The following is a 12259-nucleotide window of genomic DNA, read 5'->3' as shown; positions in this document are numbered from 1 at the left end:
CAAAAGACGGCTCAGAAGGTCGGAGTGCTTTCTGATGCCTGTATTTGTACAAAATAAACTCTTAAGATGAGTAAAGATGCTTAAGAAAAGATTAAGATAAGACACTATTTTGTGTTATCCAGAGGGAAATTGCTGTGCAGTAGTTGCTAATACAAACTAGGGCTGGGCGGTATGACAAAAAACTCTCAGTATTTTTCCAAACTATAACGGTATCACAGTGTATCATGGCATTTATTTATTTTTCAATGAGTGGAAATGTATTTACATTTATAAGTGTTGGCCACACACAAACACACCTGATCAGTGGTGGCCCTCATGAGTCTTATTTGGTGAAGGAATCAAAATGCATGAAACAGCTGCAAAATGTAAACCATTTTATTGTGCAAACTTTGCGTACCACATAACAACATAACTACTAACAAGAAAAGCACTGTTTGAAAATGTAAACAAATCCCCCCTTCCCTGAAACTGCACATTTGAATTATGATTGACCTTCAAACTTAGGTTCAGAATAAAAGAAGAAAGTGCAACGTAATAAACCTCGCTTCAAGCCAAGGTACACTACACAGACAATATTCAAGTATTTAAACAAATATAACTAGTGCAACTTGGCTGGCACTGCACTATTATCCCTCAATATAGAGACTTTAACACACTTTATTTAACAGTCAAAATGGCTACACTGTGAACGTCATAAAGGCACCAAAGCTGAACATTATGTACAGACTAGTGAGGCGACATTAAGGCTTTGGTAAAGCTTGTTGAGGATTGAGACATCTCAGACATTACACATTTTGTAACACTGCCACGTTATTAAGTATATGAAACGTTCACATCCTACGGTATAAAGTTCAGGGTATGAAACGGTATACCTCCCAGCACTAATACAAACCATAAGAAAACAGAAAATATACAAATATTAAATAAAAAAATATTCCATTGCAAAAGAAAGTTAAAAGTAAGGAATAGTTTAATTTGCACTTAACGTCCCATTACTGCTCATTAAGTCTCAACATGATATCCCATAGGTAAGTTGTTGTGGTTGAGTTGTAATGATAAGTAATTAAATACTGACAATAAAATGGTGGTTTTAGGAATCATGAGCTTAAAAACTGACAAAGTGACCTTAACACCCGGAGGATTGTGGTAATAAAATTGGTATTAGGTTTCCAAGTGTAAAATGACAAAAACAACAGAAGCATATTGTATCATTTCATAGTTAAAAAAAAAAGGAGTGCTGAAATATTGTGAATACTCCTGCTGAGTACAAAACATTGACCACACACGCTGTCAGGTTTTTGTACGAGTATGTGGCACTGTGTGGAACGGGGGGGGGGGCACAGTGCTACATACTCGTACAAAAACCTGTCCTAAACTAAACGGAGGCCCAGAGTCACTATGCCTAAAACCTTAGAAACCCACAAACCCCAGAAAAGCTGTTTTTGTCTTGCTATCATATCATATTTTTCAAAATCCCAAAACACCATTCATCACTCTCATCAGAAGCGTGTGAATGTAATTTGTCCATAATGTTAATATAGATCAAAAAAAAATATTAAAAGACTTTTATTATTGGAATATTCTGCATGTTCAAAGTCATTTAGTACGGCCATTGAACAATGTGAATGAATACAAATACAAAAGGTATGTACAGTGGTTATTACAATCCCATTTTTCTTATTATGAATTATCAAAATGAATCATTTTAAAAGTAGCCGTTTTATTAGCCGTGTACTTCAGAGAAGGGGATGAGCTACAGTGGCACAGGTTTTTGCACAGTGGTGTTTCACTGTGTCTACGGGGGCAGCCACAGTGATTGACACAGTTACAAAAACCTCTGGCAAAGCTCCGTAAACTTTAGATGAAAGATATGCAAACAATTATAGGAAGCTGTGACTTGAAGAAAATAGAGTGAGTTTGAATACATTTCACAAACGTAGTACTTAAGAATTAATAATATGCACATTGTTATAACATTTTATTGCATTACCCTGTCATTGCTGCTACATCTGCTTTTATTTATTTATTTATTTATTTGTGTCTATTTTCATTACTGCAGTGAGAGATGCCAAAGAAATGTCGTTAAACTTTGTATGATGACAACAAAGATATATTCTGTTCTATAAAAGACTGGGCAGTATTTTTAAATATGATAAACAGGATGATATACCTGTACCAAAATATAATGAGTATGAAAATATGTAATCTTCTGTCAGAGCCTATTTTCCATGTTTCATGCAATGTGTTTCTCATTCACATGTATACTTAGTTTGTATATGCATTTTCTTTTTTATAACTGTATTAGTGAAACTCTGAAACTAAACAAAAGGAGACACTTGTACAGGTGATTCTGTTCTAGGATTAAATCGTAAAATCATCAACTAAAATGAAAGGGTTCAAAGCAAGTGTGTGTGTTGTGACAGCCAGTGTGCTGGGTGGAGTTTTTGTATGGAGTCATATCACAGTGCAGAATACAGCAACCACAGTGATACATTGTGTGACAAAAACCCCTTTCCACTGGAGGACATGTGGTGCTAATAAGGAGACCAGGAGGTGAGATATGTGACCTACATAACCTCCTCATGAGAAGCACAGATGTATGATAATTGAAAATAATGTGATCAACTACATAGGATTTTGTTAGGCAACATTGGCTTAAAGATTACCTTACAAAAAACGATTCAGAATTTGGTAAGGATGGTAAAAGGAATTTGCTTTGATGTTTAAAAAAGATACATAAATAACACCAAAAGAGAAAGTCAGTGAAAAATAAGAGCAGAAAAAAGGGAGAGAAATACAATGCACTGTATCAAGCAACGGTTTTTGTATGAGCGTGTGGCACTGTGGATGGGATGGCAGCCACAGTGATATTGGGCAATACAAAAACCTGAACTAGGGTTCACACACTTTTTCAACAATGATTTTCAATTACTTTTCCATGACCTTTACCTCACTTTCCATGACCAAAAATATTACTTTTTCTCAGCGGTACCACTGAAAATTGTTTATTTTAACATGGAACAGGAAAATAAGGTCTGCATATGAAACATGTTGTGCCTATCTAAAACAAATCAAATAGTAGGCTTACTAGCTTCTACGGGCTAAAGCAACTGTAGACTAGAGGGCGTGATTATAAAAATCTCACCAGCAAAATACCTCGACAGTTAAATGCCATTTTACATTTAATTACTATACGATACAGTGTTTATTATCATTATAGTATTACTATTTCGGCGATTAGATCAAATTCAAATTATATTTGATGCAACTTTAGTTAAATTTCCATGACTTTTCCAGGTTTTTAAATGACCCTTACAAACCCTGTAACTAAAATACTCAATATCACTGTGCCTCAAGAAAGAGAAGATCAGGTAATCCCCCCAAATCCCTTGAATCTAAAGCAAGGTGATATTAAATGTACAAGTGGCAGTTTAAATTAAATATATGAGGAATTATGTTAAATATATGTTTTTGTTTGAACATGAGAAAACAGGAAACACCTCAGAAAAAAGCTTGACCTACCAACATACAGTGTTAATAACACCTTTCTGCTGGGTTAACCCACACTTTGGACACCATGCCTGAATAAAATATCCCAGTTTGAAATATGAATAATCCTGTCAGAGCCTTTTGATCTTACATGCTTGAGTAATTCTGCTTCTCATTTAATTTAGGAGGATATTACACACTTTTGTTAGCACCATTCCCATAATGTAAAGCCATTGTTCAGGTGTATAAGCAACACGACAGATGAAGAAAAGAAAATATTAGAAAACTATTGCTCTGATGGTTCCTTTTACACGATTAGATTATAAGATTACAAACACAGAGCAACATGTGTGTGTTGTCATGTCAGTCAGTGTACTGGGTGGAGTTTTTGTATGGAGTTGTATCACAGTGCTCCATATGGCAGCAACCACAGTGATACATTGTGTGACAAAAACCCCTTTCCACTGGAGGACATGTGGTGCTAATAAGGAAACCAGGAGGTGAGATATGTGACCTACATAACCTCCTCATGAGAAGCACAGATGTATGATAATTGAAAATAATGTAATCAATTACTGTTAGGCAACATGGGCTTATAAATTACCTTACAAAAAACGAACCAGAATTTGGTAAGGATGATAAAAGGAATTTGCTTTGATGTTTAAATGTACATAAATAACAGCAAAAGAGAAAGCAAAAAATAAAAGATAAAAGCAGATATTGGAAAAAAAGGGAGAGAAATACAATGCACTGTATCAAGCAAGGGTTTTTGTATGAGCATGTAGCACTGTGGATCGAATGGGCACCACAGTGATATTGGGCAATACAAAAACCTGAACTAAAATACTCAATATCACTGCGCGTCAAGAAAGAGAAGATCAGGTAATCCCCCCAAATCCCTTGAATCTAAAGCAAGGTGATATTAAATGTACAAGTGGCAGTTTAAATTCAATATATGAGGAATTATGTTAAATATTTTTTTTTGTTTGAACATGAGAAAACAGGAAACATCTCAGAAAAAAGCTTGACCTACCAACATACAGTGTTAATAACACCTTGTGATCTTATTACATGCTAGAGTAATTCTGCTTCTCATTTAATTTAGGAGGATATTACACACATTTGTTTAATTGCACCATTCCCATAATGTAAAGCCATTGTTCAGGTGTATATGCAACACAACAGATAACAAAAGAAAATATTAGAAAACTATTGCACTGATGGTTCCTTTTACAAGATTAGATTATAAGATTACAAACACAGAGCAACATGTGTGTGTTGTCATGTCAGTCAGTGTACTGGGTGGAGTTTTTGTATGGAGTCATATCACAGTGCAGAATACAGCAACCACAGTGATACATTGTGTGACAAAAACCCCTTTCCACTGGAGGACATGTGGTGCTAATAAGGAAACCAGGAGGTGAGATATGTGACCTACATAACCTCCTCATGAGAAGCACAGATGTATGATAATTGAAAATAATGTGATCAACTACATAGGATTTTGTTAGGCAACATGGGCTTATAAATTACCTTACAAAAAACTAGTCAGAATTTGGTAAGGATGGTAAAAGGAATTTACTTTGATGTTTAAAGAAGATACATAAATAACACCAAAAGAGAAAGTCAGTGAAAAATAAGAGCAGAAAAAAGGGAGAGAAATACAATGCACTGTATCAAGCAACGGTTTTTGTATGAGCGTGTGGCACTGTGGATGGGATGGCAGCCACAGTGATATTGGGCAATACAAAAACCTGAACTACAGGGTTCACACACTTTTTCAACAATGATTTTCAATTACTTTTCCATGACCTTTACCTCATTTTCCATGACCAAAAATATTACTTTTTCTCAGCGGTACCACTGAAAATTGTTTATTTTAACATGGAACAGGAAAATAAGGTCTGCATATGAAACATGTTGTGCCTATCTAAAACAACAAATAGTAGGCTTACTAGCTTCTACGGGCTAAAGCAACTGTAGACTAGAGGGCGTGATTGTAAAAATCTCACCAGCAAAATATCTCAACAGTGAAATGCCATTTTACGTTTCATTACTATACGATACAGTGTTTATTATCATTATAGTATTACTATTTCGGCGATTAGATCAAATTCTAATTATATTTGATGCAACTTTAGTTAAATTTCCATGACTTTTCCAGGTTTTTTAATGACCCTTACAAACCCTGTAACTAAAATACTCAATATCACTGTGCCTCAAGAAAGAGAAGATCAGGTAATCCCCCCAAATCCCTTGAATCTAAAGCAAGGTGATATTAAATGTACAAGTGGCAGTTTAAATTAAATATATGAGGAATTCTGTTAAATATATGTTTTTGTTTGAACATGAGAAAACAGGAAACACCTCAGAAAAAAGCTTGACCTACCAACATACAGTGTTAATAACACCTTTCTGCTGGGTTAACCCACACTTTGGACACCATGCCTGAATAAAATATCCCCAGTTTGAAATATGAATAATCCTGTCAGAGCCTTTTGATCTTACATGCTTGAGTAATTCTGCTTCTCATTTAATTTAGGAGGATATTACACACTTTTGTTAGCACCATTCCCATAATTTATAGCCATTTTTCAGGTGTATAAGCAACACGACAGATGAAGAAAAGAAAATATTAGAAAACTATTGCACTGATGGTTCCTTTTACACGATTAGATTATAAGATTACAAACACAGAGCAACATGTGTGTGTTGTCATGTCAGTCAGTGTACTGGGTGGAGTTTTTGTATGGAGTTGTATCACAGTGCTCTATATAGCAGCGGCTCCCACAGTGATACATTGTGTGACAAAAACCTATTTCTACTGACTGAAAGGAATGCTGTGTATGATGCTGATGATACAAAAGACGGCTCAGAAGGTCGGAGTGCTTTCTGATGCCTGTATTTGTACAAAATAAACTCTTAAGATGAGTAAAGATGCTTAAGAAAAAGAAAAGATTAAGATAAGACACTATTTTGTGTTATCCAGAGGGAAATTGCTGTGCAGTAGTTGCTAATACAAACTAGGGCTGGGCGGTATGACAAAAAACTCAGTATTTTTCCAAACTATAACGGTATCACAGTGTATCATGGCATTTATTTATTTTTCAATGAGTGGAAATGTATTTACATTTATAAGTGTTGGCCACACACAAACACACCTGATCAGTGGTGGCCCTCATGAGTCTTATTTGGTGAAGGAATCAAAATGCATGAAACAGCTGCAAAATGTAAACCATTTTATTGTGCAAACTTTGCGTACCACATAACAACATAACTACTAACAAGAAAAGCACTGTTTGAAAATGTAAACAAATCCCCCCTTCCCTGAAACTGCACATTTGAATTATGATTGACCTTCAAACAGAGGTTCAAAATAAAAGAAGAAAGTGCAACGTAATAAACCTCGCTTCAAGCCAAGGTACACTACACAGACAATATTCAAGTATTTAAACAAATATAACTAGTGCAACTTGGCTGGCACTGCACTATTATCCCTCAATATAGAGACTTTAACACACTTTATTTAACAGTCAAAATGGCTACACTGTGAACGTCATAAAGGCACCAAAGCTGAACATTATCTACAGACTAGTGAGGCGACATTAAGGCTTTGGTAAAGCTTGTTGAGGATTGAGACATCAAGACATCTCAGACATTACACATTTTGTAACACTGCCACGTTATTAAGTATATGAAACGTTCACATCCTACGGTATAAAGTTCAGGGTATGAAACGGTATACCTCCCAGCACTAATACAAACCATAAGAAAACAGAAAATATACAAATATTAAATAAAAAAATATTCCATTGCAAAAGAAAGTTAAAAGTAAGGAATAGTTTAATTTGCACTTAACGTCCCATTACTGCTCATTAAGTCTCAACATGATATCCCATAGGTAAGTTGTTGTGGTTGAGTTGTAATGATAAGTAATTAAATACTGACAATAAAATGGTGGTTTTAGGAATCATGAGCTTAAAAACTGACAAAGTGACCTTAACACCCGGAGGATTGTGGTAATAAAAATGGTATTAGGTTTCCAAGTGTAAAATGACAAAAACCACAGAAGCATATTGTATCATTTCATAGTTAAAAAAAAAAGGAGTGCTGAAATATTGTGAATACTCCTGCTGAGTACAAAACATTGACCACACACGCTGTCAGGTTTTTGTACGAGTATGTGGCACTGTGTGGATGGGGCGGGGGGGGCACAGTGCTACATACTCGTACAAAAACCTGTCCTAAACTAAACAGAGGCCCAGAGTCACTATGCCTAAAACCTTAGAAACCCACAAACCCCAGAAAAGCTGTTTTTGTCTTGCTATCATATCATATTTTTCAAAATCCCAAAAAACCATTCATCACTCTCATCAGAAGCGTGTGAATGTAATTTGTCCATAATGTTAATATAGATAAAAAAAAATATTAAAAGACTTTTATTATTGGAATATTCTGCATGTTCAAAGTCATTTAGTACGGCCATTGAACAATGTGAATGAATACAAATACAAAAGGTATGTACAGTGGTTATTACAATCCCATTTTTCTTATTATGAATTATCAAAAATGATTCATTTTAAAAGTAGCCATTTTATTAGCCGTGTACTTCAGAGAAGGGGATGAGCTACAGTGGCACAGGTTTCTGCACAGTGGTGTTTCACTGTGTCTACGGGGGCAGCCACAGTGATTGACACAGTTACAAAAACCTCTGGCAAAGCTCCGTAAACTTTAGATGAAAGATATGCAAACAATTATAGGAAGCTGTGACTTGAAGAAAATAGAGTGAGTTTGAATACATTTCACAAACGTACTACTTAAGAATTAATAATATGCACATTGTTATAACATTTTATTGCATTACCCTGTCATTGCTGCTACATCTGCTTTTATTTATTTATTTATTCATTTGTGTCTATTTTCATTACTGCAGTGAGAGATGCCAAAGAAATGTCGTTAAACTTTGTATGATGACAACAAAGATATATTCTGTTCTATAAAAGACTGGGCAGTATTTTTAAATATGATAAACAGGATGATATACCTGTACCAAAATATAATGAGTATGAAAATATGTAATCTTCTGTCAGAGCCTATTTTCCATGTTTCATGCAATGTGTTTCTCATTCACATGTATACTTAGTTTGTATATGCATTTTCTTTTTATAACTGTATTAGTGAAACTCTGAAACTAAACAAAAGGAGACACTTGTACAGGTGATTCTGTTCTAGGATTAAATCGTAAAATCATCAACTAAAATGAAAGGGTTCAAAGCAAGTGTGTGTGTTGTGACAGCCAGTGTACTGGGTGGAGTTTTTGTATGGAGTCATATCACAGTGCAGAATACAGCAACCACAGTGATACATTGTGTGACAAAAACCCCTTTCCACTGGAGGACATGTGGTGCTAATAAGGAAACCAGGAGGTGAGATATGTGACCTACATAACCTCCTCATGAAAAGCACAGATGTATGATAATTGAAAATAATGTGATCAACTACATAGGATTTTGTTAGGCAACATTGGCTTATAAATTACCTTACAAAAAACAATTCAGAATTTGGTAAGGATGGTAAAAGGAATTTGCTTTGATGTTTAAAAAAGATACATAAATAACACCAAAAGAGAAAGTCAGTGAAAAATAAGAGCAGAAAAAAGGGAGAGAAATACAATGCACTGTATCAAGCAACGGTTTTTGTATGAGCGTGTGGCACTGTGGATGGGATGGCAGCCACAGTGATATTGGGCAATACAAAAACCTGAACTAGGGTTCACACACTTTTTCAACAATGATTTTCAATTACTTTTCCATGACCTTTACCTCATTTTCCATGACCAAAAATATTACTTTTTCTCAGCGGTACCACTGAAAATTGTTTATTTTAACATGGAACAGGAAAATAAGGTCTGCATATGAAACATGTTGTGCCTATCTAAAACAACAAATAGTAGGCTTACTAGCTTCTACGGGCTAAAGCAACTGTAGACTAGAGGGCGTGATTATAAAAATCTCACCAGCAACATACCTCAACAGTGAAATGCCATTTTACGTTTCATTACTATACGATACAGTGTTTATTATCATTATAGTATTAATATTTCGGCGATTAGATCAAATATAAATTATATTTTATGCAACTTTAGTTACATTTCCATGACTTTTCCAAAACTTTGGGAAAGATATTGTTTTCCATAACTTTTCCAGGACCTGGAATTTGCATTTTGAATTTCCATGACTTTTGCAGGTTTTTAAATGACCCTTACAAACCCTGTAACTAAAATACTCAATATCACTGTGCCTCAAGAAAGAGAAGATCCGGTAATCCCCCCAAATCCCTTGAATCTAAAGCAAGGTGATATTAAATGTACAAGTGGCAGTTTAAATTAAATATATGAGGAATTATGTTAAATATATGTTTTTGTTTGAACATGAGAAAACAGGAAACACCTCAGAAAAAAGCTTGACCTCCCAACATACAGTGTTAATAACACCTTTCTGCTGGGTTAACCCACACTTTGGACACCATGCCTGAATAAAATATCCCCAGTTTGAAATATGAATAATCCTGTCAGAGCCTTTTGATCTTACATGCTTGAGTAATTCTGCTTCTCATTTAATTTAGGAGGATATTACACACTTTTGTTAGCACCATTCCCATAATTTATAGCCATTTTTCAGGTGTATATGCAACACGACAGATGAAAAAATTAAATATTAGAAAACTATTGCACTGATGGTTCCTTTTACACGATTAGATTATAAGATTACAAACACAGAGCAACATGTGTGTGTTGTCATGTCAGTCAGTGTACTGGGTGGAGTTTTTGTATGGAGTTGTATCACAGTGCTCGATCTAGCAGCTCCCACAGTGATACATTGTGTGACAACAACCTATTTCCACTGGAGGACATGTGGTGCTAATAAGGAGACCAGGAGGTGAGATATGTGACCTATATAACTTCATCATGAAAAGCACAGATGTATGATAATTGAAAATAATGTGATCAATTACATAGGATTTTGGTAGGCAACATTGGCTTATAAATTACCTTACAAAAAACGATTCAGAATTTGGTAAGGATGGTAAAAGGAATTTGCTTTGATGTTTAAATGTACATAAATAACAGCAAAAGAGAAAGCAAAAAATAAAAGATAAAAGCAGATATTGGAAAAAAAGGGAGAGAAATACAATGCACTGTATCAAGCAAGGGTTTTTGTATGAGCATGTAGCACTGTGGATCGAATGGGCACCACAGTGATATTGGGCAATACAAAAACCTGAACTAAAATACTCAATATCACTGTGCGTCAAGAAAGAGAAGATCAGGTAATCCCCCCAAATCCCTTGAATCTAAAGCAAGGTGATATTAAATGTACAAATGGCAGTTTAAATTAAATATATGAGGAATTATGTTAAATATATTTTTTTGTTTGAACATGAGAAAACAGGAAACATCTCAGAAAAAAGCTTGACCTACCAACATACAGTGTTAATAACACCTTGTGATCTTATTACATGCTAGAGTAATTCTGCTTCTCATTTAATTTAGGAGGATATTACACACTTTTGTTTAATTGCACCATTCCCATAATGTAAAGCCATTGTTCAGGTGTATATGCAACACAACAGATAACAAAAGAAAATATTAGAAAACTATTGCACTGATGGTTCCTTTTACAAGATTAGATTATAAGATTACAAACACAGAGCAACATGTGTGTGTTGTCATGTCAGCCAGTGTACTGGGTGGAGTTTTTGTATGGAGTTGTATCACAGTGCTATATGGCAGCTCCCACAGTGATACATTGTGTGACAAAAACCCCTTTCCACTGGAGGACATGTGGTGCTAATAAGGAAACCAGGAGGTGAGATATGTGACCTACATAACCTCCTCATGAAAAGCACAGATGTATGATAATTGAAAATAATGTGATCAACTACATAGGATTTTGTTAGGCAACATTGGCTTAAAGATTACCTTACAAAAAACGATTCAGAATTTGGTAAGGATGGTAAAAGGAATTTGCTTTGATGTTTAAAAAAGATACATAAATAACACCAAAAGAGAAAGTCAGTGAAAAATAAGAGCAGAAAAAAGGGAGAGAAATACAATGCACTGTATCAAGCAACGGTTTTTGTATGAGCGTGTGGCACTGTGGATGGGATGGCAGCCACAGTGATATTGGGCAATACAAAAACCTGAACTACAGGGTTCACACACTTTTTCACCAATGATTTTCAATTACTTTTCCATGACCTTTACCTCACTTTCCATGACCAAAAATATTACTTTTTCTCAGCGGTACCACTGAAAATTGTTTATTTGAACATGGAACAGGAAAATAAGGTCTGCATATGAAACATGTTGTGCCTATCTAAAACAACAAATAGTAGGCTTACTAGCTTCTACGGGCTAAAGCAACTGTAGACTAGAGGGCGTGATTATAAAAATCTCACCAGCAACATACCTCGACAGTTAAATGCCATTTTACGTTTCATTACTATACGATACAGTGTTTATTATCATTATAGTATTACTATTTCGGCGATTAGATCAAATTCTAATTATATTTGATGCAACTTTAGTTAAATTTCCATGACTTTTCCAGGTTTTTAATGACCCTTACAAACCCTGTAACTAAAATACTCAATATCACTGTGCCTCAAGAAAGAGAAGATCAGGTAATCCCCCCAAATCCCTTGAATCTAAAGCAAGGTGATATTAAATGTACAAGTGGCAGTTTAAATTAAATATATGAGGAATTAT

At 35.0% G+C, this 12259-nt stretch overlaps 1 protein-coding gene and 1 long non-coding RNA gene across 2 annotated transcripts in view; one reads left to right on the top strand and one right to left on the bottom strand.

Moving 5' to 3' along the window:
• Positions 1-12259, top strand: part of LOC117492937 (immunoglobulin gamma-1 heavy chain-like) — a 63489-nt gene that overhangs the window by 33815 nt on the left and 17415 nt on the right.
• LOC117493033 overlaps positions 1-12259 on the bottom strand; it is a 55361-nt gene that overhangs the window by 33402 nt on the left and 9700 nt on the right. The gene's annotated exons all lie outside the window — the stretch shown is intronic.

Source organism: Trematomus bernacchii, unplaced genomic scaffold (genome assembly GCF_902827165.1).
Source record: "Trematomus bernacchii unplaced genomic scaffold, fTreBer1.1, whole genome shotgun sequence".
NCBI lineage: Eukaryota > Metazoa > Chordata > Actinopteri > Perciformes > Nototheniidae > Trematomus > Trematomus bernacchii.
The sequence above is the reverse complement of the archived record's forward strand: the minus strand, read 5'-3'. Positions and strand labels throughout refer to the sequence as shown.